The 15000-nt window shown below is 39.5% G+C and overlaps 1 pseudogene; it reads left to right on the top strand.

The window, feature by feature from the left end:
• Nucleotides 1–14389, top strand: part of LOC138051914 (P-selectin-like) — a 103348-nt pseudogene extending 88959 nt beyond the window's left edge.
• The last annotated feature ends 611 nt before the right edge of the window (nucleotides 14390–15000 follow it).

Here is a 15000-nt window from a genome sequence, read left to right as displayed (position 1 = left end):
AAACAAATGAAAGCGCACTGGGTGAACCATGGCATAGCTGGTGAACAATGGCTCGATCTATTTCTTTCTTTGGCGAAGTTCCTGTACAGTTTTTTACAATGTTGATATCTTGAGCTATACCTGTTCAGTACTAGACTGCGAACAGTCTCTCTTTTGCTCTAAAATCTTTGTACACTGCAATCGCGCGGCGCGTGGCTCTAACGACGCCCGCGGTATTTGCGATCCGCAGGTTCAGCACTAAATGTGTGCGATATTGTAAGTTCAATGCTCGCGTTCCTTTCAAAGATTTTACAGCGAGAGAGAGACTGCTCGCAGTTTCCTTCAGTACTAAAGGTTAAAAAGTTAGAGTGATTATCCATACTTTTTCAGACATCAACGAATGTTTGGAAACAACGAATGGCGGCTGCAGCCACAAGTGTGTTAATTCTGCAGGAGGCTATAAATGCGAATGTCCAGACCCGAAGCTGACCTTATCATCAAATTATAAGACATGTCATGGTACGCACACATCTGTCACATAGGTAGAGATAACAACATGTCTGTTTTTTGCAAGAAAATTATAAAACTGGATCATTCGTAGCAGTTGATCACAACCCTTCCTATAAAATATGACCAACTAGATAACCAAAAACCACCCTATGTAATTCGGTGAACAAAAAAGACCCTATGTAAAGACGCACCCCCTAACTATCGCTAAGCGCACTGCTTTTCAAAAAAGAACCTATTTGAAAAGCTAACCTATTTGCACTTTCTTTGTTTCTTAACCAGACTTAAGGACTTGTTGCTCAGATGCAACGTTTTATCGTTTTTTCAAGGCAATGGCTCAAAGTAATAAATTAAGGGGCTTGAACATTCCTTAAAGGCAATACATTTAAAAATTATTTAAAGTGCCCCTGTGATCAAAAAGACCACTTCCATTTTTCCTTCAGATTTTGAAAGTGTGTTTGCTTAACGCCGGACTGGCAAAATTTTGAGTTTTGATTTTTATCCAAAGGCCGTTTACTTTGAGTGTAAGTTTTGGATTTCACGGTCCGCCATTACTCACGTTCAAAACTGACCGATTGGACCTCAGACGGTTGGATCCAGGGAAAAGTGACGTCAGAGGCTCACTAGCTTAAAATTTCAGCGTGTGAACGCAGCTTATTATATATGCAAAGCGCGAGTTTAAAAGTCTGAAAGCCCAAAACCCCCGTGCTGCATATTAATTCTGCGGCGTACACACGTATTGCATTCTTAAACTGGTGAGCCTTTGACGTCATTTTCTTCTCGATCCAGCTCTCTCAAGAACATAATGTTAGTAATGGCGGACCATTACATAGGAAAATTACAGTTAAAATAAAGAGGTGTCTTTTTGAAATCAAGGCTTAAAACGTGGGTGACTTATTGTTTTCCAAAGAAAAATATGAATTGATTTTTTGGTCACAGGGGCACTTTAAAGACGGTGCCTTTAACGCATTCGTTAAAAGCAGAGCCTTTAACATTGTATAGAGGCCACCCTTGAAAAATTCCTTAAAAGCGCTTGCAGGGCCTTTAGCTTTCCGTAAAAACTACGCTTTTAATATTTCTAAAAAGCATGGATCTTTAATGTTTCTTACTAAAATCACGGCCTTTAATCTTTAAAGGTCACGCTTTAAACATTCCTCAAAGGCCACGCTTTTAACATTGTTTAAAGACCAGTGCCACGCTCTTAACATTTCTTCACTGCACGGCATTTGACAATCATTAAAGACAGCACCTTTCACAATCCTTAAAGGCAGCGCCTTTAACATTTCTTAAAGGTCACACCTACGAATGATCCAGTCACACTTTTAACATTTCTTAAAGGCAGCGCCTTTAACATTTTTTAAAGTCTTAAAGGCTACGCTTTTAATATTTCTGAGTTAAGGGCAGCGCCTTTAACATTTCTTAAAGGTCACGCTTTTAACATTTCTTAAAGGCGACGCTTTTAACATTTCTTAAAGGCGACGCTTTTAACATTTCTTAAAGGCAGCGCCTTTAACATTCCTTAAAGGCAGCACCTTTAACAACCCTTATAGGTGACGCTTTTAGCATTTCTTGAAGGCAGCGCCTTTAACATTCCTTAAAGGTCACGCTTTTAATATTTCTTAAAGGCGACGCTTTTAACATTTCTTAAAGGCAGCACCTTTAACAACCCTTAGAGGTTACGCTTTTAACATTTCTTGAAGGCAGCGCCTTTAATATTCATTCCTTAAAGGTCACGCTTTTAGAATTTCTTAAAGGCGACCCCTATAACATTTCTTAAAGGCGACGCTTTTAACATTTCTTAAAGGCGACGCTTTTAACATTTCTTAAAGGCAGCGCCTTTAACATTCCTTAAAGGCAGCACCTTTAACAACCCTTATAGGTGACGCTTTTAGCATTTCTTGAAGGCAGCGCCTTTAACATTCCTTAAAGGTCACGCTTTTAATATTTCTTAAAGGCGACGCTTTTAGCATTTCTTAAAGGCAGCACCTTTAACAACCCTTAGAGGTTACGCTTTTAACATTTCTTGAAGGCAGCGCCTTTAATATTCATTCCTTAAAGGTCACACCTTTAGAATTTCCTAAAGGCGACCCCTATAACATTTCTTAAAGGCGACGCTTTTAGCATTTCTTAAAGGCAGCACCTTTAACAACCCTTATAGGTGACGCTTTTAACATTTCTTGAAGGCAGTGCCTTTAACATTCCTTAAAGGTCACGCTTTTAACATTAGAGAGCTTACGAAATGACGACGCCGACGGCAACGACGACGCTACAAAACAATAGGTTTAGTGAGCAAAAACAATGGCTCTGCACGCTCTGCACGTGCGTTTTACATTTTGGTACATTTCTTGGCCGTCATCTCCTAAATGACGACTGAAATGACCAAATTCAAGGTTCATTGGAGGACGTTAGCCCATGACGATGAATTTTCTCTCCCTACGCTTCCAACCCATTCCTACCAATTTAATTCCTCGACAGTTACTACACATTTTTAACGCGAAACGACATGAAATAGTTTCTTAGTGATATGAATAACGCGAACTTGTATTTTTAAGCTCCCTATTTTTTAAAGGCGACGCTTTTAACATTTCTTAAAGGCGGCGCCTTTAACATTTCTTAAAGTCTTAAAGGCTACGCTTTTAACATTTCTCAGTTAAAGGCAGCGCCTTTAACATTTCTTAAAGGTCACGCTTTTAGAATTTCTTAAAGGCGACGCTTTTAACATTTCTTAAAGGCAGCGCCTTTAACATTTCTTAAAGGCAGCACCTTTAACAACCCTTATAGGTCACGCTTTAAACATTTCTTGAAGGCAGCGCCTTTAACATTCCTTAAAGGTCACGCTTTTAGAATTTCTTAAAGGCGGCCCCTATAACATTTCTTAAAGGCAGTGCCTTGAACATTTCTTAAAGGCCCCTCTTTTGACATCCCTTACAGGCCACGCATTTAACAAAAGGCGACGCTTTTAATATTCCTCAAATGCGTGGCCTTTAAGAATCCTTAGAGGCAGCGCGTTTAACATTTCTTAAAGGCTACGCTCAGTTACCATTTCTTTGCCTTTAACACTCCATAGAGGCCACCCTTTCAACAGTCCTTGAAGGCCACGCGTTTAACTTTCCTTAAATTTAGGGCCGTTAACAATCCTTAAAGATCTGCCAATAAGGGGTAAGTTGCGTTCCTTTGTTTTGAACTTTTTTAGTGAACGATGTTCTCTTTTGTTAACAAATTTTTCTATTTTACTACCAGCTTAGAAATTTCCATTTCATGGTCTTCAAACGCAAAAGGAAGCATTCCAAGTACAAAACGTCAGGTATAATTGATTTGTTTTAAACACACTGAGTAGTAATCTTATAACGGATCTTTTAAATCACATCTCAGTACATCACCAATCTGACTGTGGAATTTAACCATAAAATGTTGAAGCCAAGCCGTTTAAATGGTGACAACTCACACGTGTGTTGTTTTATTTGCTACACTTTATTCCTTTTCCCGATGAAGAGGTTAAAATGAAGTGAACTAATTCAACTGCTTTTTGAAATTAACGAGTTCTTAACGAAAAGCAGTCTACCTTATACTATTAAGGTAAATATAAGTCCACCCCCTCCCCTCCCAAATAAAAAAAAACAGTCCAAAAAAAGTCCATTAGTAGACGATAGGAAATGGAACCTATATAAAGTTCTCCTTTGTTTCGGAATACTAACTGATCCACACACAGAAAGAAAAGATCGTTGTTGTTATTTGAAGATTAATTTCGCCGACTGGATTTGTATTCAACTTCCATTTACATTTAATACTAATAAACAGAATAACACAAGACCGCTTGGGGTGTAAGCAAAGACGACGGCTACGGCAACGACACTAAATGCCACAAAGCGAGGATGTGATTCATGGTTAAAATAGAAAAATGCTCGTACTGTGCGAATTTCCGTGCAAAAGAACAACATGAAATCACCAAATTTTAGCTTTTTGAGGACGACGTGAGCATATAAAGACGAACCATCCACTTTTTATTTTTACTTTAAAACCGTTCGTATTCATCCAGTTACAGGTTAACGGTGCGAACGTGCTGTACATGGTGTCGAACAAGACGGAATAATCGTGAAATATTTGCGATAGCGTTCAATTGTATGTTGGAGTGACGTTTTCGTTGACGTCGCCGTTGCCTTTGTTTTCTCTTAAGGACTCATAACCGCCAATTCTGAAGAAGTGATCATTTGACAATTTTTCAAAAGGAGAAAAAAGGAAGTTATCTGCATTCGTTTGAACGAACTAAAAGAACCTGAGAAGCTTAGAGCGTTTTGAGGAACTGGCCCACCTCGGAAAGATGAGAGGCCTAGGATGTTCATCCCACAGACTACTTTCCCCATACCATAAATTATGCAATACATTTTGGGGGTTCTTTACGAGATAAACTAAGTATAAAGCCAGGATCCGAGCCAGGATCCGAGCCAGGATTATAACGCTGCATAATAATAATTAGGTGAATGACATAGAGTTCGTGTTCATGAAAAATAGTGACTTGGATATAAGCATTCCCCAAAAGTGCATCTGTACTATCCAAATTAATAATTAGTTGTCCATCTGTTGAGAATGTCGGCTGGACCGTTTATATAGATAACAACAAAACAATCCCCTTAAAGGAGAATGCTTATTTTAAATAAGCAATACATTTGGTTGAACTATCAATATTCCCATACTGTAAAGGAGCCAGCAGGAGAAAGTCCATTTTAAACAGTGTTCCGTTGCGCTGTTTTGGTTTTTTTCTTGTACTCAGGCAGACCTCTTGCAGCCCGAAGCACGATATCATTGCTTCTAAGTCATTGTCACCCTCTTAACCATGGCTCGAGTCTTCTTGATGCTTATTCCTTTATACCATTTTTATCTCTTTAAAGGTGTGCTTTGGTTCTAGGTATAGAATTTTGCATCTAGAAGAAAACCACGATACAAGACACCATCTTTATTTTCGATGTTGCCATTAAAAAATCCTCTCCCCTACGCCCTAGAATATGCGAAGGACCAAAGAAATCGATGGGGAGTGAGTAGGAAGAGATTTCTTAGTATTTTCAAAGGGGCCACGTACCTCACCTACCCTGCAAGGGAGTTCATACACGCCCCCAGCTACCCCTACAGGAATTTAACGAAAATATTCCATCAGGAACTAGCATTTTACTTACTCGAAGTATCTTGCCCAATGTTCTACTTCGTACTAAAACCAATAAGCATAAACAAAGAGTGTGCAGAGGTTCAGAACAGAAATGCACATACCTCTATCCCGATCTTGGGACGAACAACGGGCATAAAAGACAAATGTCGACTTGAATAAATACATAAACTTGGGTGCTATCAAAAAAAGTCAAGAGTTTGCTTCCTACGCGTTACTCCAAATGCTTTGTGACTTGTATTATATTTTTAGTCCAGGGTCCCTCTCAATACCAGCCTCGTTGCTGAATGGGCCACCCTGGCGAAATAAATTTACCTTACCTTACCTTACAGAAGCGGAAACACAAACAAGGAAACCTGGTTATGTGACATGTCACGTTCAAAATAGCGGAAAAAGATCATTGTAGCTCGAATCCTGGCTGGAATCCTGGCTAGGATACTAGCTCGGATCCTGGCTCGGATCCTAGCTGTGATCCTCGCTCGGATCCTAGCTCGGATCCTGGCTCGGATCCTAGCTCGGATCCTGGCTCGGATCCTTGCTCGAACCCTGGCTCGAAGTTTAGGTATCCTCATGAAAAAGATGAAACTTTCTGCGAAGTTTAAGAAATGCTATGGAGCGGAATCAGTGCCACTTTAAATACGTGATTTTTTTAAAGGTGGGTGTTATTCCGCAGTACACAATTTTTCTAAACTTTTCAAAAACTATCATCTTGGCCCTCTGGTTACTTTTCAGCAATATAAAAGGGGGGTCACTTAGTTCGTTTTTGAGATATTGGCAACTAAAGCCAAAATATGGAGTGTTTTTGCCGGGCTTTCCTGTCACCAAGGTAATTTATTACGTCACAATAATGACCGAATTTTGTTTTGAAATAATTGGTGTTTCATATGGTACCATAAAATTGCTGTTACGTGATACAGTGTCGTAGTGTCTCTTCAAAGTGTTGAAACAGGTTTGAGCCACCTTAAAGAGAGTAAGTATGGCCCATATATATGCTCTTGTAGTGTCTGAACGAAGTATCGGCATCCTTATAAGAAAATGGGCATGCTTTAAACAGCTTCGTTTCACGCCGTTTTGTTGCGCTGCATGTTACACAATTACGCAGATATATTCCCCTGTATGAAGAACTCTAGGTGAAGACGACACAATAACAAATAAATGAAGAGGAAAGACTAAATCGTGCAGAATTTGTGCAACTTTTTTTTTCGGTAAAATAACGTAACATCATCATCATCATATCTTTATTTAACCACGGTATCACATTAATTAATGACAAAACGGTCTTCCGGCGAAACGTGAAAACAGAAGAGCGTCATTAAAATAGAGACTACTATTTACAAATACCGGTATTGCCAAGAAATCTATTAAAACATAGAAAATACTGTTAACAACTGTTTTAAACAAAACTGTGTATTATTAAAACTATTTACAATAACCATTATTAATGTTAACGAAGAAAAATGATCTATTGTCTGAAAAAAATATTTCCTGAAAACTTTAAAACAGTTTTTTTCAGTGAAGTGTGAACAATGCAAATCTTTGGGGGCAGAATGCAGTACAGTTTTGAAAACAACCATATAGATGTCTAATCACTTTAAATGTTTGGTAGTTCAGCTTTTCATCCAGTGCCCCCATAAAAACACGGGAGCTCCATAGGAACCCCCGTAAAATTAGGAGCAATAATTTTAGGTTAATCTCTTAAAATGTTTTTGCAACCCTCGTAAATTCCATTGCATAAGCAACACTTAGGTGGACACTTACAGCTGAAGTCGTAAATCGTGATACTTAAGTGTGTTTCGTAAATAGCCAATATCAAAAATACCACAATACTCTATGTTTGTCCCTTCAAAAGTTTGCATAAGCATTGTTTTTATTCTCTCTTGGAAATTATATATAATTGTGATTTCATTAATATTTTGAGGAGTCTCATTGGACTGTCACGTATGTAGAGATAACAACATGTCTGTTTTTCGCAAGGAAAAAAGAATCAAAAAGAAACTTTCTTCAAAATAATCTAGGAGTGTGCCCAAGAAAACGGCAACTTATAAATGGCTCGTGCTACAAAGTCTCGTCAACGTCCGTGAATTGGAATGCAGCAAAGTCAGCTTGTGAAGCAATGGGATCAAGTCTTGCCATGCTGAAAACGCATGCCGAGCAACAAGCAGTTTGGCGCAAAGTGAGGAACACTGTGTGGATTGGTTTGCACAGGAACCCCAAGCACAGCTCGCAGTGGCTTTGGATCGACGGATCACGGGTTACTGACACTAACTGGTATGCAGGAGAGCCTAATAACTACCATGAGGGTTGTGGAGAGATGTACTCTTCTTCATATCAAGGGAAATGGAACGATGAACACTGCAGTGACACTCTGCTTTACCTTTGTCAAGCCAACGGTGAGGGAACTATTTAAAAGTGTGAAAAAATGACGCCATAGGCCACTTTCCGTTTTACGTCTGTTTTCTTTTCTAACTTTCATATAGGTAATTACTCGAACCTTACATTGCACTTTGAAAGAGATGACTTTAAAACAAAAATTAACACGAGACATTTCTGAGAACGTCTGAGTTGTCTTCGTCACTAAAATTTGTTTTCCTTCTTTCCCGTATTGATCTTTTCTCAAAAAACAAATGTGCCTATCTTCGCTGTCTTAGACCAATTTAATAAAACGTTTCTCAAAGTTTACCAAACATACAGTGCTCCTTGTAGCTCTAATTCAACACAACTGGAAGGCGCTAATACAAAAAAAGAAGAACATGCCGTAAATCTCCTATTTCATCTCCCTTTCTAATAAGGCCTTTTAGGAGCATTTAATTTCTTAAACCCCCACTCTTTTTCCGAGCAAAATAATAAAATGATAAGCTACACGCAAAAATTAAATAGACAAGAAGTATTCCTTTGGAGATAAGGCTACTTAATACCTGACATAGGGTTTTTCCCCTCACTGTTAAGCTCCGCTCCCAGAGCGTACTAGCCACTGTGGCGCTTAATCGAGAATTTATAGTATTTACAGTGGTTCATGATATATAACTAAGAGTTCAAACAACAAATATCAAGGACTGCTCTTTATGCTATGTGTAGCTTAAGTGACCTACCTTATATCGATTTATTGAGGAAGAAAAAAAGGTGGTTTGAAGTAGAGTTCGACTCCCAAAAGAATTTTTCCTTGTAATATGACCGTCGTTCATTTATCGGAATAAATGAACGAAGTATGAACTGTCCAACGATTGTTGTTTCCTCAGCAACAATGTTTGAGCAGTATTACATGGATAATCAGAAAAAGGTAGTATGATGTCTTTCTCAAGAAAAGTACTTTTTACCGGCCTAAAATGTTCCACCCAAAGTGTGGAAAGATCCTCAATTCTCCATTTTTGAATTCACCATAATTCACGTTGTTTCTCCCCCCCCCCCCCCTCAATTTTGCGTAAACCATTCCTTTGAAATGCCTTTGGGGACACTGGATATTCCCACGAGCATTTTGCATTAATGGTTTATGCAAAATTTGGGGGAAAAACAAAGTGTATTATGGGGAATTCGAGAATAGAGAATGGTGCTGATAAGACCTCTCAGAAGGGCAAAATAGTGCACAGCGCAAGCAAGAAAACGTTGAACGATCCTCGCTATTTGACGTCAACACAACTTATTACTTTTCTATTTTCTATTGTTTTTTATCATCGCAGCAAACTGTCAAAGGCTTTCTTCAGGGAGTGGCGTGCGTGTCTCTCCTTTACATTGTCTCTCGTCCAATCAGCGTTAAAGATCAACTTGTTCGTTTTCCTGCTCCCGCGGATATCGACTGAGCGGCCCTACGTCCATGCAGTGCATTAAACTAGGAGTCTGGAGCCGAGATGTGAGGACAGTCAGCTGCAAAGGTTTGTACACAAATACGCACAGTTCACATTTCATATGAAACAACGTAAATCAATTTGTTTTAAAGTGAACGTTTGAATGAAAAACACCAACAGACAGACACTGCTTTGAGTGAAACAATCGACGTAAGCGTACCGCGTCATCAAAATAACAAAAAAAATAAGGCGCCCTGGGAACTAAGCTTAAAAAGATGAGAAAATAAAACAAAACCAAACATTCTGTGCACGCATAATGTTATTTATGTCGAGCCATGACGGTCAAGCATTAATCCGTAAGCCTGGTATGTGTCAAGTATCACCACTGGAAATAAACGGGGGCGTTCCCTAGAGGATAAAAGATATTTCTCTGGAGCAATTCGCCCTTCTTCCCTTGGCCCTCGTACCGTTGGTATCTCGCGAAGAAAACATTTTCCCTCTCCCCCCATCCCCAGTCACCAGACATCGGATTGATTGCGTACATTTAGTAATGTGGGCGCGTCTTTTTCGCCCCACCTTTGCTGAACAATGGTAATCCTGTAAACCACAATTAAGTGTCCTGGATCAAATTAAACACGCCACATATGTGGCCAAATTCATCCAATTAATGTGTTTAGCTTTATTGCGCATTCTTCAGCAAACTAGTGCGACTTCAAGCAGAGTTAGCGTTTCGTAGAGTCATGCCTCGATATAAATCCTTTTTCCCTCAAACTCTTAAGCTGTTTTTTACTTTTTTTGCCGACAAAATTCATGACTTATGTTCCCGACAACTTGAGCTATATCTCTTCAGTACTAGACTATCAGCAGCGTCTTCTTTGCTCTTAAAACGTTCTGGACTGCAAGAGCGCGGAACGTCACTCTAACCGACACCCGCGGTATATGTGACGCGTAGGTTCAGCACTGAATGTTTGCCATTTTGAAATTTCAACGCACGCGTTCGTTTCAGCGACTTTAGAGCAAAAGATAGACTGCTCGCAATCTCCTTCAGTAGTAAAGGTCAGAAAGTTAGAGGGATTATTCATTTTTGGTTCAGACCATCAACGAATGTTTGGAAACAAAGAATGGCGGCTGCAGCCACAAGTGTGTTAATTCTGAAGGAGGCTATAAATGTGAATGTCCAGACCCGGGGCTAACCCTATCATCAGATAGTAAGACATGTCATGGTACGCACACATCTGTAGGGATTGGTTCCCGCTTTAGTGTGATTTCTTTGTCACATTAAGTCAGTGCAAAATGTTAACTGAAATTTTAGTGTCTTTGTACAAGTGGTCGTCTCTTAACACCAGTTGCCATGTGAAAATATCACGGGACAGTTGCATCACGTGACAGTGGAAAATGGACACCGAATGCTGCTCGTTCAACTGTCCACATGGTCCTTCTTATAAAGAAATGCCCGGGAGATGGTCGGTGGTCGAACATGGCCTTAACCAATTTCTTGCATTGGAGAAATACCTGTACAGTTTCTTACAATGGTGATATCTTGAGCTATATCTCTTCAGTACTAAACTGCCAGCAGTCGCTCTTTTGCTTTAAAATCGTTGTGAACTGCCAGCTCGCGGCTCGTCGCTCTCACCGATACCCGCGGTATTTGCGACACGCAGGTTCAGAACTGAATGTTCGCTATTTTGAAAGTTCAACGCACGCGTTCGTTTCAGCAATTTTAGAGCAAAAGATAGACTGTGCTAAAGGAAGGAAAGTTAGAGTGATTATTCATTTTTGTTTCAGACATCAACGAATGTTTGGAAACAAAGAATGGGGGCTGCAGCCACAAGTGTGTGTTAATTCTGGAGGAGGCTATAAATGCGAATGTCCAGACCCGGGGCTAACCTTATTATCAGATAATAAGACATGTCATGGTACGCACATATCTATAGGGACTGGTTCCCCCTTTAATGTGCACACCCAGGGGACACCCTCTAGGATTTCCATATTTTAAATTTTCTACCCCAAGCATCACAGAAGTACCCAATTCCCCAATGTCATAAGTCCTGATACCCACACTTGGTCGTTTATGTGCAAAGTGGACATGAAAGTATTGACTTTTAAAACGGTGGCTTTTGCTAGTAATTTAATTACAACATTAGGGATCAATAAGAGGTCAGCAAAAGCCAGGCTTTCAATTACATTGCTAGTTAGAACTCTAAACGATAAGAAATGCATTCTTGAGGTTTTTTGTTTAAGTGAACAGTGTTTTTTCCGCCCCACCGTATCAACTCGTGAAGTGATGACCTCGAGCAAAACCTTTGAAAAGAAAATCACTAGCATAGAGGTTACCACCTGTATTTACAAAGACATTTTCGACCCCAGCGGGAATCTTATCTTCATGAGTCAACTTTTGTCTAGAGCATCATCCTTAATTAAACTAAGCGATCAATTCTCTTTTAGCTCCTGCTGTCGATGTGTGATGCAACAGCAAGAATATGACCATTATTATCTCCAAGTCTCTTCTCCGTGGTATTGACCGTGAGCACCTTCGACTCCTGGACACCATATGCAAAGCAACAGAAACCAGCGCACACTTTATACTCTCAACACCGCTGACTGACTGCAACACTACCCGCAAGAACACTCCTTCCAACATCGTGTATTTCAATTCAGTGTTAGAAATTCCCGTCATTGATGGGAATGTAGTGACTCGTGTGCGTGAACTGGAAATCGATTTTAGCTGTGTGTTTTCTCTAAGTGGCATTGCTTCTGCAGTTGGTTGGAAGCCAAATAACAGAAAACTCGTGTTTAGCGATGAAGGCAAAGGAAAGTTTACCCTGTCTCTGAATGTTCTCTGAATGTTTCCTGACAAGAGATTCGTGAGTCCGTATATGAAGGATGACTTTCCTGTTGCTGTAAGGCTGCGCAAGCTTCTGTTCTTTGAGGTGTCAGTGACCTCAAGTGATAAACAGCTATCAATCATGGCTCACAGATGTTTTGCCACGCCCAGTCAGAATCACAAGAATCTACTGAAGTACGAGTTCATTGCAAAGGGGTCAGTGAATTGTTCAGCAATCACTTTTTTTTGAAAAAGAGATAAACACAGGTCGCATAAACAAAAGTATACGTGTAGTCAGTAGGATAAAACGTTGATCTGGGCTTCCATCTCTAGGGAAATGTCCTTGTGACGCGCTATGTACCATCTGTTTTAAGGTGCATAATATTGTAATGCTTTTTATTATATTTTAGATGCCCAAACGATAGCACAGTTAAGTTCCATCCTGCGCATTCATTAAGTGCCCAACGGTTTAGCTTGGAAGCCTTTAAGTTCATCGCTGATCATCCATTTGTGTTCATTCATTGTCACGTGATCTTGTGCAATGCAACTGATCCATCTTCCAAGTGCGCAAAAAAGTGTCAGTCAAGAGTCCGACAAACCCATGAAGTGAGTGATCACATGATTGATGACGTATATCATTTAGCCCAGGGGCCACTTCACCTATCTCGGAAGAGGCGAGAAGAAAAGGCCGATAAAGCAGCGAACAAAAGTGGTGAGTCAATAAACAGAGGACTCGTATGAAAAAAAGAGGAATATTCAAAGTTTGAGCATCATGGCATCGTTTCTGTTCGTTTTCTTTGTTGTTGCTACTACACATAGATTATGAAAAGCTTTCGCATTCGACTCATCTTTGTAGATTTAGTCGGACAGACAGAATCCATGAAAACTTGGTCTTATCAAACGAGTTATTAAAGGTAAATGAACCACCGCTCGGACGAAGGACTGGTGCTCGAAACGTCACCTAACAAAGTTTTCTTACCGTGGTTAACCTGTAGTGTAATAAGAAATTGGATGCCTGTGCACGTAAAGGTACGCTGGTAACTCAACATGGCGTGCGATCTCCTCGTGTTGTAGCTGTTTAGTGAAATCCGAACCATCTAGAGTCCATACAGTCGTTATCGAACATTACAAAACCAAAATTTGATGTTTCACTCCAAACCATTTATTGTTATGGCAAGGAGTTTTATGAGAGAAAGTTGAGGAATTTGCCTCTTTCCGACTTCGCTAAAATTTAAAGGTATAGAGGGACTATACATGAAAGACTTTTAAAATATTTAAACTGCGGAAAATGGCATGTAATAGACTGAACAGCGCCCCAGTTTTGAACGTTATTGAGCAGTAACGAAAGTAAAACCTGAACACGATCTCGGATAACCGTGAAGTGCTTCAATGACCAATTGAGTTAACCAGACAACTTGATGGTTAACTTGTGAGTTCGTCATACTCCCGTAGAGGATGATATAGATGTGAAGCTTAGGCTTTAGTTGGACTTCACAATTAGGCAGTGTTTTTTTTTTTTTCAGAGTCACACATTAGCTTTGGCGTTATAACAATCCTGGAAGTATATAACAGGGATTCTCCCTTCCAAATAAATTGATTTTCTGGGGGTAGGGGTGGTATACTGCTATGTAATATAGTATACAATATGAGCGGCAGACCTGTATCACATTTACAAACTCGAGACGAAGCCATGGTCATTCAAGACATTTTAACAGAAAATCGAATGAAACGGGAAATGAAGAGTAATCTGTATCAGGCATACAGATACATGTATTGATTAACTAATTTGTCTTTTGTTTTATTAATGAGTTTTTTTAATATTACTGACACTTAAATAAAGTCATTCATTCATTCACTTATTCTAGGTTCCAATCCTGCTCTTTTGATTACGTTGTTGCTGATGTGCGCTGCTTGTTTGGCGGGAACTGCATTGATGGCGTTAAAGAAGTCATCTGACAAGCCTGCTCGGTATACTGTGCTTGCCATTGAGGATCAAGAGTGAAACAAAATCGTTTAATCTTAATAATCAACTGGACTTGACAAAATTATTGGTATCTTGAGTTCGAAATATGAATGTTTTGCTCAAGAAGGGTGCGTTACTCCTTCTTTCACACATTTATAGACCCTATGCAAAAATGGCTGCCTTTAAATTATTCTTTTGTTCATATACAAAATAGCCCAACTAACCTCGTTCGGGATAACAAATTCTTTAGAATTTTTGTCTCAAAAACGAGGTTAGTTGGGCTCTTTTGAATATGAAAAAAAGAATAATTTAAAGGCATCCATTTTTGCATAGGGTCTATTTCATGAAGGTTTTTCCTAGCTCTCTTTTCCTGTCGTGAGCTTTGTTGACAAAACGTTTCGCAGTTTTCTTCTCAGTTTTTCGGTTATCGCGTTTAGCAAAATGCAGAATCTCAAATCATTTGCGGAAAATCATGGCCTTAGAACTTCGCTGTACTGTAGAGACTCTTGTTCTTCGGCCACCTAAGTTTAATAAGAAAAATAACACACAAGGCGGTAATAAACATCGTGAAGCAATGCATTTTAAATTTGACTTGACGTTCCGTATGCTGCAACATTCATTTTCAAGAACACGCATCAGCTATTGCTGATCATTGAGCGAGTTTCAATAGAGTGTCGTAAGTAATTACTTTGGCCAATCAAAAAGTAATTACACGTAGCCGACACAAAGCGAGGGAAAATGTGCACGCTTGAACCACGATTGGTTTTAGTTTCACTTCTGATTGGTTGAAAAA

Source organism: Montipora capricornis, chromosome 6, assembly GCF_036669925.1.
Source record: "Montipora capricornis isolate CH-2021 chromosome 6, ASM3666992v2, whole genome shotgun sequence".
Taxonomy (NCBI): Eukaryota; Metazoa; Cnidaria; class Anthozoa; order Scleractinia; family Acroporidae; genus Montipora; species Montipora capricornis.
This window is presented reverse-complemented; position numbering and strand designations above follow the sequence as displayed.